Source organism: Arachis stenosperma, chromosome 4 (assembly GCF_014773155.1).
Source record: "Arachis stenosperma cultivar V10309 chromosome 4, arast.V10309.gnm1.PFL2, whole genome shotgun sequence".
Lineage (NCBI taxonomy): Eukaryota > Viridiplantae > Streptophyta > Magnoliopsida > Fabales > Fabaceae > Arachis > Arachis stenosperma.
In genome coordinates, this window is record NC_080380.1 from 123,915,622 (window position 1) to 123,929,617 (window position 13,996).

General features: G+C 34.3%; 1 non-coding gene across 1 annotated transcript; it reads left to right on the forward strand.

The window, feature by feature from the left end:
* Window positions 1-286: 286 nt before the first annotated feature.
* LOC130977819 (small nucleolar RNA R71) lies at window positions 287-394 on the forward strand. Its single transcript, XR_009085494.1, has one exon. It is a non-coding gene; the product is annotated as a small nucleolar RNA R71 (small nucleolar RNA).
* Window positions 395-13,996: the final 13,602 nt, after the last annotated feature.

The window sequence follows — 13,996 nt, forward strand, 5'->3', positions numbered from 1 at the left end:
GACTTTGAGAAATCAAATTGACTTGCTGAGTCAATATCTTGTTCTGAGCCAATATGGCATTCAGAGTATCAATCTCAAGAACTCCTTTCTTCTGATTTGTCCCATTGTTCACAGGATTCCTTTCAGAAGTGTACATGAATTGGTTATTTGCAACCATTTCAATCATTTCTTGAGTTTCTGTAGGCGTCTTCTTCAGATGAAGAGATCCTCCAGCAGAACTATCCAAAGACATTTTGGACAGTTCAGACAGACCATCATAGAAGATACCTATGATGCTCCATTCAGAAAGCATGTCAGAAGGACACTTTCTGATCAATTGTTTGTATCTTTCCCAAGCTTCATAGAGGGATTCACCTTCCTTCTGTCTGAAGGTTTGGACTTCCACTCTAAGCTTACTCAATTTTTGAGGTGGAAAGAACTTTGCCAAGAAGGCATTGACTAGCTTTTCCCAAGAGTTCAGGCTTTCTTTAGGTTGTGAATCTAACCATATCCTAGCTCTGTCTCTTACAGCAAAAGGGAATAGCATAAGTCTGTAGACCTCAGGATCAACCCCATTAGTCTTGACAGTGTCACAGATTTGCAAGAACTCAGCTAAAAACTGATGAGGATCTTCCAATGGAAGTCCATGGAACTTGCAATTCTGTTGCATTAGAGAAACTAATTGAGGCTTAAGCTCAAAGTTGTTTGCTCCAATGGCAGGGATAGAGATGCTTCTCCCATAGAAGTCGGGAGTAGGTGCAGTAAAGTCACCCAGCACCTTCCTTGCATTGTTGGCATTGTTGTTGTTTTCGGCTGCCATGGGTTCTTCTTCTTTGAAGATTTCTGTTAGGTCCTCTACAGAGAGTTGTGCCTTAGCTTATCTTAGCTTTCGCTTCAAGGTCCTTTCAGGTTCAGGGTCAGTCTCAACAAGAATGCTTTTGACTTTGCTTCTGCTCATATGAAAGAGAAGAGAACAAGAAAATATGGAATCCTCTATGTCACAGTATAGAGATTCCTTGAGGTGTCAGAGGAAAAGAAAAATAGAAGAAAGAGGTACAAAATTCGAACTTATCAATGAAAGATGGAGTTCGAATTGTGCATTGAGGAGTAGTGTTAGTCCATAAATAGAAGGATGTGAGAAGAAGGGAAGAAATTTTTGAAAATTAAGTAAAAGATTTTAAAAACATTTTAAAAAACACTAATTGATTTTCGAAAACTAAGAGTGGAAAAGAAATCAAGTGATTTTTGAAAAAGATTTTGAAATTAGAAATTAAAAAGATATGATTGAAAATTATTTTGAAAAAGATTTGATTAAAAAGATATGATTGAAAAGTTATGGTTTTGAAAAGATATGATTGAGAAGATATGATTTGAAAACAATTTAAAAAGATTTGATTTTTAAAAATTAATGACTTGGCTAACAAGAAAATATATGATTCAAACATTAAACCTTTCTCAACAGAAAAGGCAACATACTTGAAATGTTGAATCAAATCATTAATTGATAGCAAGTATTTTTGAAAATGGAAAGAAATTGATTTTGAAAAAGATTTGATTGAAAAGATATGATTTGAAAAAGATTTGATTTTGAAAAAATTTTGAAAACTTGAAAAAAATTTGAATTGAAAACAGAATCTTCCCTCTTGTTCCATCCTGGCGTTAAACGCCCAGAATGGTGCACATTCTGGCGTTTAACGCCCAAAACACTACCCTTTTGGGCATTAAACGCCCAACCAGGTACCCTGGCTGGCGTTTAAACACCAGTTTGCCTTCTTCACTGGGTGTTTTGAACGCCCATTTTTTTCTGTGTAATTTCTCTGCTGTATGTTCTGAATCTTCAATTCTCTATATTATTGACTTGAAAAGACACAAATTAAAATTTTTTTGGATTTTTAATAATCAAAATGTAACTAAAATCAAATAAACAATGCATGCAAGACACCAAACTTAGAAGTTTGTATACTATTGACACTAACAAATGAGAATGCATATGAGAAACAACAAAACACTCAAGTCAAGAGAATTCAAAGATCAGAGCAAGGAAATCATCAAGAACATCTTGAAGATCACTTAAGACACATGAATGGATGCAAGAAGAACAGAAACATGCAATTGACACCAAACTTAAAATGAGACACTAGACTCAACAAGAAACATAAAATATTTTTGGTTTTTATGATTTTGTAATTTTTTTGGATTTTTCGAAAATTAAGTGGAAAAGAAAATAAAGGTATCAAAATTCTTAATGAGAATTCCAGGAATCATGCAATGTTAGTCTAAAGCTTCAGTCTAAAGAAATTAGACATGGCTAGCCAAGCTTCAGCAGGACATTACATTCAAGAGCTAAATTGATGAGAATCAATCAGCTTTGGTGATGATAAGAACATCACCTTGAAACACTAGAATTCATTCTTAAGAACTCTGAAAAAAAATACCTAATCTAAGCAACAAGATGAACCGTCAGTTGTCCATACTCGAAATAATCCCCGGCAACGGCGCCAAAAACTTGGTGCACGAAATTGTGATCCATTCTTTTCACAACTCAAACAGTCCTCGGTAATGGCTCCAAAAACTTGGTGCTCAATACCATGGTCTAAACATAATTTCACAACTTCGCACAACTAACCAGCAAGTGCACTGGGTCATCCAAGTAATAAATCTTACGCAAGTAAGGGTCGATCCCACGGAGATTGTTGGTATGAAGCAAGCTATGGTCACCTTGTAAATCTCAGTCAGGCAGATTCAAATGGTCATGAATGATATATGAATAAAGCATAAAGATAGAGATACTTATGTAATTCATTGGTGAGAATTTCAGATAAGCGTATGGAGATGCTTTGTCCCTTCCGTCTCTCTGCTCTCCTACTGTCTTCATCCAATCCTTCTTACTCCTTTCCATGGCAAGCTGTATGTTGGGCATCACCGTTGTCAGTGGCTACAGTCCCGTCCTCTCAGTGAAAATGTTCAACGCACCCTGTCACGGCACGGCTAATCATCTGTCGGTTCTCAATCAGGTTGGAATAGAATCCATTGATTCTTTTGCGTCTGTCACTAACGCCCAGCCTTCAGGAGTTTGAAGCTCGTCACAGTCATTCAATCATTGAATCCTACTCAGAATACCACAGACAAGGTTTAGACCTTCCGGATTCTCTTGAATGCCGCCATCAATTCTAGCTTATACCACAAAGATTCCGATTAAGGAGTCCAAGAGATAAACATTCAGGCCTTGTTTGCTTGTAGAACGGGAGTGGTTGTCAGGCACGCGTTCATAAGTGAGAATGATGATGAGTGTCACATAATCATCACATTCATCATGTTCTTGGGTACGAATGAATATCTTAGAACAAGAACAAGCTGAATTGAATAGAAGAACAATAGTAATTGCATTAATACTCGAGGTACAGCAGAGCTCCACACCTTAATCTATGGTGTGTAGAAACTCCACCGTTGAAAATACATAAGAACAAGGTCTAGGCATGGCCATGAGGCCAGCCCCTGATCTAAGATAGCATAAAACTACTCAAAGATAGCTACCAAGATGAGAATACAATAGTAAAAGGTCCTATATGTAGAGAACTAGTAGCCTAGGGTTTACAGAAATGAGTAAATGACATAAAAATCCACTTCCGGGCCCACTTGGTGTGTGCTTGGGCTGAGAATTGAAGTTTTCATGTGTAGAGACTTTTCTTGGAGTTAAACGCCAGCTTTTGTGCCAGTTTGGGCGTTTAACTCCCATTCTTGTGCCAGTTCCGGCGTTTAACGCCGGGCATTCTTGAGCTGATTTGGAATGCCGGTTTGGGCCATCAAAGCTCGGGCAAAGTATGGACTATTATACATTGCTGGAAAGCTCAGGATGTCTACTTTCCAACGCCGTTAAGAGCGCGCCAATTGGGCTTCTGTAGCTCCAGAAAATTCACTTTGAGTGCAGGGAGGTCAGAATCCAACAGCATCTACAATCCTTTTCAGTCTCTGAATCAGATTTTTGCTCAGGTCCCTCAATTTCAGCCAGAAAATACCTGAAATCACAGCAAACACACAAACTCATAGTAAAGTCCAGAAAAGTGAATTTTAACTAAAAACTAATAAAAATATACTAAAAACTAACTAAAACATACTAAAAACATGTTTTCAATCATAGAGAAGATTAAGATTAGCTAAATTAAGACCAAAGAAGCATGTTTTCAATCATAGAACTAAACTAGGAAGGAATTGTAAAATCATGCAAATCCTATGAATAAGTGGGTGAAAAGCTTGATAAAACCACTCAATTAAAAACAATATAAACCATAAAATAGTGGTTTATCAATCCCCCCAACATCAATGTAGCTAGAAGCAGGAAATACGTCTTCATCCTCAACCTTGTGCACTACATACAACTCAACATAATCTCTTAACTCAGCTATTTTGCACATAGCAATGGAATATGCATCAAATTTAAACAACTTTAAATTTTCCTCCAAGTCTTCATGTGTAGGATCCTTGAACCACAACGAATGGATATTCTCCTCCACATAACCAAACTGCTTTAACTCTGCATAGGCTTCAAATACAAACCACCGATCAGCATCAATCTCTTCTATCACTGTTGTTTCTCCCCCAACATACTGTAACGGTCCATTCCGATAGGTAAACCACCCCCATGCTAGACTTTCAGTTTAAAGTACACCATTGTCTTCTCCAACAACCTATACACAGTGCCATATCACAGAAATAGAAGAAAAATTAAAACCTAAACACACAGTGATGTTTATCTCTAATCTCAGTAAACAGTGAAACATACCTGATAGACTGTGCATGACCCTGCCTTCCAGTAAATCGGACTCGGCTACGATCTTCAGTCCAGGAACACCTTCTGTCGTTTTTATTCTTACTTAGGGTACGGTGCAACTACATTGGTGAAATGAAACGTTCTGATCAATGTTGGGGTTTACATTGATTAATGTTGAGGGTTTGGAAGCATATGAAGGGGTGAAGTGTTTCGCATGAAACACAAAAGCTCATAAGGGTATCGTCGTCATTTACAAAAAGTTTACTTTGTAAGGGACTATTTTAAATTCAAATATGACTTTAATGATGATTTTAAATCAAAATATACACCAAGGACAGGTTCGATTCTGACCCTCAATGTAAGGGACCAAAACAATACTTATCCCATATTATTATATAATATAATTTTTCATCAAAATATTTAAAAAATATAATTTATTTAAAATATTATATATAATACATGAAAATATTAACATTTTCGTTTTTTTCAATTAAAAAAAAGAATAAATAATATAATTCTAAATATATGCCTATCACATTATATATTAATTTATATTAGTAAGCCCTAAACTAAACAAACTTCGTAATTAAAAATATAAAATATTTAAATACATAAAATATAAATATTTTTTATTCATTAAAATTAATTATTATGCAAAAAAATTTATAATATTAAAAAATTTATATTAAAATAATATTTTAAACTGTAACATAAAAATATAAAATAATTAAATTTTATTTTATATTACTTGATAAATAATGAGATTATTATATTCAATATTTATTAACTAACTATTTTTGTCAAAAATATTATTATATAATATAATTTTTTATTAAATATTTATCAAAATATAATGTATTTAAAATATTATATGTAATACATGAGAATATATTTTTTAATTTTTTTTAGAAAAACTGAATAAAAAATATGTATCAACTATGTATATGTATCATATGTGTGTATGCAATAGTGACTGATATAGAATTGGTATATATTCTTTTATTTTTTAAACTCTCTAATATATATATACCACCTCATGGCTCTCTTCTCTAGTCTTTTTTATTCATATTTATTTTGTGATAATATTAAGTATATAATAATTTAAAATTATTTTTAAAATTTAACATTTATAATAAGATCATTTTATATTTTTTATTATTTTTAAATAGTTTTTTATTTTTCTAGTTAATTTTTTTATTCTTTAACTCGACCAGATATATATATATATATATGAGAAATTCGTATATAAATATTTTTCACAAAATATTTTTCATCACATATAATTTATTAAAAATATATTTTGTTAAATTCAAGAGAAAATATATAATTTTTTAGTTTTAATGTAACAAATTTAATATGTTTTCTGATTTCAATGTTGTTATATTATTATAATTATTTAATATATAAAAATATTAATAGATTATATATATATATATATATATATATATATATATAAAGAAGATTATCATATAAGAAGATTATCACATATTTTATTATATAAACATGAAAATTTTTTGTTCCAAAAAATATAAAATAGATAAATATAAAAAGTATAAGTATTTTTTATCTATTAAGATTAATTATTATGCAAAAAAAATTTTATAATATTAAAAAAAAGATTAAAATGATATTTTAAACTACAACATAAAAACATAAAAAAATTAAAGTTTATTTTATATTATTTGATAAATAATTAAATTATTATATTTAAAATTTCTTAATTAATTACTTTTAAATATATTATTATATAATATAATTTTTTTTATCAAAATATTTGTAAAAATAAAATTTATTTAAAAAATATATATAATACATGAAAATATTAACTTTTTTTGTTTTTTTAATATTTTTTCCAATCTTTTTAGACAAATTCATATATATATATAGTTGTAATTACATGCAATAACTGTATTTTTAATTCAGATATTATATAGTATATATATTATTTTAGAAAAAGTATAAAAGAAAATAGTGTATTTATGTGATTATATTTTTACAATAGTCTGATTGTTTGATTAATTTATAAAAAAGATAAATACTATGATAACAATTGCCTTCACACTACCCATTAGGGTCCCTAGTACTTTGCTAAAGTTTTAGTGTCCTTTAGAGTTTTCACATAACACATCACAAATAAATCAAAACACGGCCATTACTATTAGAATTTTTATTAGCAAATAGGATGGATGATCTTAGATATAATCTGATTCTAAGCATTTTAGACATGAGAGGGAGAGCAAGGAGGAAGAGATTGTTATCCTTGATGAAGAAGATATCTCAAAAGGAGTACACGCATGTACGAAGAGTCTTTTAAGAAGAATTTTTGCAGAAAGACCATTTTCTGCTGGAGCAATAGAAGGTACAATACATACTATTTGGGTAGACCTGAAGGTTTCATAGTGGTGAGCAAAGGTAATAATCAATTTCAATTTTTCTGAGAAAGAAACAGATACGCTGAGATTGAAAGAGGCTCCCCATGACTCTTTAAGAATTACATCCTACACGTTAAGCATTTGGAGGAGGGCAAGGACTCACAAAAAAGAATGATCTCTACACTTCTTATTTGGGTTCAATTCTGGGATTTACCAGAAACAATTCAAAACCCTGAAGGTTGGACGTAAATTAGGGAGTAAATTAGACCACATCTCTGACATTGATTTTTTCGAAGTCAAAGGCAAAGAATCTCAGATTATCAAAGCCAAGGTGAAACTGGAGGGTGATAAAAAGCTAAGAGACAGCATAAAATTGCCAAATCAACAACCTCTAGAGATGGGTTTGAGGTATGAACGTATTGGTGTGTTTTGTACTTACTGTGCCTCCCTTGGACATGAGATAAGAAATTGTTAATTATTCTTGAAAGACTAGGTCAAGGCGGATTAGATTGGAAGGATAGTTGAAAGGCAGAAATATGATGATTCAAGAACACCTAGAGTTGATGGTCATTTTTCTGCACAACCAAGGAAGAAACCAGCTCCAATGTGGCTTCTAGAGAGCTTTTCAAGCCTAAGCAGGGGCGGAGCTAGATAAAATATTAGAGGGGGGCCAAAAATATTTATACAATAAACTAAGACTAAAATAAAATTTTAAGGGAGGCTAAATTGAAATTTACATATAATTTACATGTAAAAAATTAAAATTAGGGGGGGCCATCGCCCCCCTTTCTCACCACCTGGCTCCGCCCCTGAGCCTAAGTATGGAAGACAAGAAGCAGCAACCAACCCCCAAGCAATTAATGGCAAATAGTTCTAACGTGCAAGAAGATAAAGATGCAAAAGTGGAGACTGCTAACACTAATTTAGGTGCTGATTCGCTAAATATTCTTAGAGAGCTATCTATTCGAATGAATACTAAGGAATATTTGGCTACTTCTGAAAATGCAAAAATAAAAAAATGAAACTGAAGCAGCTAGCTAGAATAAGAGACAATATTATCAAGACTTATGTTGGCAATAAGAGAAGCAATGGCGGAAAGGAGAATGAAAGAAGTTGAAAAAAAACATGTTTAGAGGAAGAGTGGTTAATTGAGAATGAAGTGGAGGGTGCTATAAACCATAATTTTATGGTTTATCTTATATTGAATTTGGTGGATTTTATCAACTTTTCCTACATTTATTCAGTGAAATAGCATGGTTTTGTAAATTCTTCCTAAATTGTGCTTAAGAGTAAAAACGTGCTTTTTAGGATCTTAATTTGCTAAATTTGATTTATTTTAATTCCATTCGATGCCTTGATGTGTCTGTTAAGTGATTTCAGGCTTAGAAGACAAATATTTGATTGAAAAAATGAAGAAAAAGTATGCAAAGTGGAGAATTTATGAAGAAATGAGGATTTGGAGTAACTCATGGCCACGCGTACGCATGCCTTGCGCGTACGCATGAGTGGAGATTTCGTCAGGTCACGCGTACACGTGACCTTTCACGTATGCGTGATCTTGCGTGTACGCATGACATGAAGCACGTGACTTCATTAATTGCAACACGTGGGTTGCGATTTCCAACCTTCCAAAGCCCAAAGCTAACTCATTTCTGAAGTATTTAAGGCCGAATTCAAGAGAGGACAAGGGGAGAGCAATTAGGTTTAAAATAGAAACATATTTTAGGTTATATTCTAGAGAGAGAAGCTTTCTCTTCTTTCTAAAATTAGGGTAGAATTAGGTTAATCTCTCTTAGATTTAGATTTTATTTCTTATCTTTATCTAGTTTCATTTTCTTCTCCTTATTTACTTGTCTTGATTCTTTTAATTTACATTATTAATTTTTTGTGTCACTTTTGGCTTATGAACTTTTTTTGCTTTGATTTATATTAATGTAATTTGATGCTTTTATGTTTATTGATGTATAATTGAGTTATTATTATTGTTATCTTGCATTTAGTAGCTTTAGATTTTATTATTATTACAATTTTACCATACTTTCATTTTATGCCTTCTAAGTGTTTGATAAAATACTTGGTCGGATTTTAGAGTAGATTTTTAGCACTCTTGGTTTGGTATTGAGGACTTAGATGCTTTGATATCATTGATGTCCACTGTGATTAGTAATTTAGGATTGTTAATTAATTTTAGGATCAATTATGTTCACTTGACTTCACCCTCCGATGTTAGAAAAAACTAAGTGGAATTAACCCTTTGTAATTACCATGTTGTGGTCAATGATATAGATAGGAAGCCTTGACTCTTAAGCCTTGTCAGGAGTGTCTTTTAGCATTTACACTTCTTTAGTTGTTAGCTTTATTTTCTTGTCATTTACTTTCTCGCTTCTTTCTCTGTAAACCTCTTATACACACAACCAATAATATGCACACTTCCCTGCAATTCCATGAGAGACGATCTGAGGTTTAAATACTCTCGATTTTTTTGTTTGCACTTGTGACAAACAAATTAAACTTTGATTGAGGGTTATCTATTGGTTTGGATCTATACTTCGGTGAGATTATTTTTGTAAAAATTCCGAATCGACGATTTTTTCACATCAGGTGCCAGCCATCAAATGACACCCAAAGCCCCATGAAGCTACTATGCTGGACCCTTGACAGTCCAAAATCTTAAAGGGATATGCCAATCCCACTCTACCAGATTATGTTCATCTGTGAAACTAAAAACCAATCTCGCATAGTAGAAAGAAAATTGAGAAGCTACAGATTTGTGAATTGGAAGATTAATAATCCAATTGGGACAGCAGGAGAAACAGTTCTAGCCTAAAAAGAAGACCTAGATCTTGAAGTAATTGCTATTGGAAATTACTATACAGTTGCAAAGGTAAATGACACATCTAATAACTCTGCATGAGAATTGGTGGGTATTCACTTAAGATATTTGGATCATGAAAGGCTAACCCAATTCGAAGAGATCTCAACAATTGTTTAATAACTACCCAAAAATGTCATTGTTTTCGAAGACTTTAATGCCACTGTGAGTCAACAAGAGAATATGGGAGGAGATCTTAAATTCTAGGCTGTTATATCTTATTTTTCTAATTTCATTGATGGAAATGGATTAATGGACTTAGGCATAGTAGGGAGACTATTCACATGGTCAAATAAAAGAAGGGGTTGGATCATATTGCCGAGAGATTAGATAGAATGCTCGCTTTAGGGGGCTAGTTGAATATCTACCCTGTTGCTTCGGTGATTAGATTGTTGGAAAATGGGTCTGATCACACGCCACTCTTCTTAGATACTAATCCTCAAATGGAGAAGTCCAAGAGAAAATTCAAATTCCAAGATCGTTGGTGTATAATGGAAGAAATAAGGAATGTTATCGTAGCTGCTTGGAGTTCAAGGTTTAAGGGTTCAACAATGTTTATTCTTGCACAAAAAATAAAAATGTGTCATCATCAATTAGTGTTTTGGCAACAGTCATCCAAATCCAATTCTAAAAAAAGATTGAGAACCTTCTTGATAGGATTAAAGTCCTCAGAGAAGCAGGAATTAATGGCGGAGACCAACTGAATGAACTGGAAAAAGAACTTGAAGTGGTGTATTCTAGATAAGAGAGCTATTAAAAAGGAAAATCAAGGATAAAATGGTTAAAGGAGGGTGACAAAAATGCTAAATTCTTCCATCAATCCTACCAATCTCATATTCGGAGAAATAAAATATGAAAATTGGAAAAGAATGATAGAAGTTATACTACCACTTATGGAGAGATTGCTACGGTTGCCGAGGAATATTTGATAAACCACTATTTTATTATTCATATTGTGTTTAATTGTGTGGTTTTATCAAGTCTTCACCCGTTTATTCATATGATTTGCATGTATTTACAATTCCTTCCTAAAAAAATTCTATGATTGTTAACTTGCTTCCTAAAGACCTTTTAGTTGTATATTTTAATCTTCCTTCGTACCATTCGATGCCGTGATCTGTGTATTAAGTGTTTCAGGCTTCACAAGGCAAGGATGCCGTAAGGAGTGAAGAGGAAGCGTGCAAAAAATGGAAGGAACACAAGGAATTGAGGAGATGACTAGCGAGAAGTCACGCGGTCGCATGGCTCATGCGACCGCGTAAAATGGAAGAAACAGAGTGACGCGTTCGCGTGCCTGACGCGACCGCGCGGATTGGAAGCTGCACGAACAACGCAAATGCGTGGACGACGCGCATGCGTGGTACGAGAAACGCTGAGTGACGCGACCGCGTGGACGACGTGGCCGCGTGACGTGCGCGATCTGCAGAATTTCAGAAGTCGCTGGCACAGATTCTGGGCCGCATTTCAACCCAGTTTTTGGCCCAGAAACACAGATTAGAGCCAGGGAACATGCAGAGACAAGAGAACAATTCATTCCGCACAATTTCAAGTTTTTAGATATGAATTTACTCCTCCCCTAGGTTTCTCACTTGAACATTCATAAATTAGGATTTTGAAGAATTTTGGCTTTAGCTTTTGAGAAGAGTCTACCTCCGGTACTAGTCATTATAGCTTATTATTTTACTTTTCATTTACTCTTCCATATTCCTAATTTATCCAGAGTTGACATTGGATTATTTTCATAGTTTATTAATACAAGACCATTTTTATTTTTAATTAATCTCTTTTATTATTATTTATTATGTCTTCTCTTATTTTTCCCATTGACTTTGTGAAGTCTATAATTATGATGAGTGAGTAGTTCCCCAACTTGATTGGGAGATGATTAAAAGGAGAACCTTGAGTTGGAATACTCAAGAGTTCAATTGTAATTGGTTTATTGTTGGTTGACTTGTTAGTCACTAACTCTAATCCTTCCCAAGGGAGAGGATTAGGACTTGTGAATAGAAGTTGACTTTTAATTTGACTTTTCTTCATTCGTTGAGGGTTAACTAAATTAAAACAATGACTAATTGTTAATTGCTCTTGATAAAATTCTAACAAGGATAGAACTTCCAATTAATCTTCTCCCAGTCAAAATTTTATTTAAATTATATAAATTCTCTAATTTAATTTTCTGTTCAACAAATTCAAAACCCCTTTTGAAAACCTCTGATTGATAAAATAGCACATCTTTCTGCAACTCGTTGGGAGACGACCTGCGACTCATACTCCCAGTATTTTATTTCTGAAATTTGTGACAACCCTTTTCAAAATTGACGAGTGGATTTTTGCCCGTTAAGAACTGTACTCACAATGCCATTTCTCTAATTAATTCTTGATCTGCCAATTTCTGCTCACGTCAATTTTTGGTGCCGTTGCCGGGGAGTTGCAACAGTGTGCTAATTTATTTATTGGAATTTATTTAATTGCAATTTTTCTTTTTATTCTGTTACTATGAGCTGCACGTTTCTTTCGTTAAATGATGCGTTCACTTCCTGATCCAAGCTTGCCAATATTTGACCCTGAGATTGAAAGAACTATTTCACATATAAGGCAAGCTCATCGTCGGCTAGTCCTCTCTGAGGACAAACTTGAAACGTCATTTAAGGAAGAAACAAGCTTCCTCTCTACTGATCCAGTTGATTTACGTGCAGGTGACATGGCAGCACCTAGGAGAGTCACTATCCAGGAGGCTGCGGCCCCTGATTTTACACTATAACCATTCCAAGCATGCCACCCAGCAGTGGCTGTGGATTTTAAAATAAAGATTGCACTACTCAACTTGATGCCCAAGTTTCATGGCTTACCTGCTCAAGAGCCTATCAAGCACCTTAGGGATTTTCAGATAGCTTGTTCTACTGTTAAGCGTGATGGTATTGACAAAACTTCTATTCTGCTTAAGGCTTTCCCATTCTATCTTTAGGGGAAGGCAAAAGAGTGGTACTACACTCAACTCGGAGCAACTGTTTCTAACTGGGATACACTTAAAAGATAATTTTTGGAGAAATTCTTTCCAGCTAAGGTTGCCGATAAACTGAGGAAAGACATGTCCATGATCGTTCAGGACGAATCTGAGACTCTCTATGAATATTTGGAGCGCTTCAATAATCTTCTGGAAGCATGTCCCCACCATATGATTGACAAGATAGTGTTGCTCGGCTACTTTACACAGGGCATGAAATCTCAGGATAGGACCACATTGGAAGGTGCTAGCAATGGGTCTATGAAGAAGTACAAGACTACGGAAGAGGCATGGCAATTGATCAGCGACTTAGCTGAATCTACTAGGAATCACAGGTAGAAACAAAGTCGGTCAAGAACTGTTGCAGAGGTATCCTCTAGCAAAGAGACTGCTGCTATAACTCAGAGCTTATGTGAAATGACAAATTTACTGAAGCAGATGCAACTAAGTCAACAACAAGCTCAGCAAGTTCAACCTTCTCTACCACAGCACAGCCAATAGTTGGTTCCACAAAGAGTATGCAGAATCTGTACAGATTATAGTCATTATACTGATGAGTGTCTGCAACTCCAACCGGAAGACCACACTGTGGCAGCCACTCACAACTTCTATGACCGCCCCAAGCAAGGGTACAATCAAGGTGGCGGCTACAACCATGGATGACAGGATAACCTCAACCAAGGCTGGAGAGATAATTCTAATCAGAGTTGGAGGGACAATCATAACAGAGGAGGCAGAGATAACAATGGAAATCAGAGGTGGAATAACAATAACAACTTTAGGCAGCAGAATTAGAATCAGGCTTATAGAGCACCTCATCTAAGACAGCCACAAGCATCTCAGCAGACCCCTCAGATCACTTATCCCTCTTCATCTCCTAATGATGAGTTGCTACAATCTATTGATCAAAGACAGCAAGCCATGGAAAACAACCTTACTTCTACTCTAAATGGTCTGAATTCTACCTTGCAAGCCCTTGTCTCACAGATTGGATCACTGAA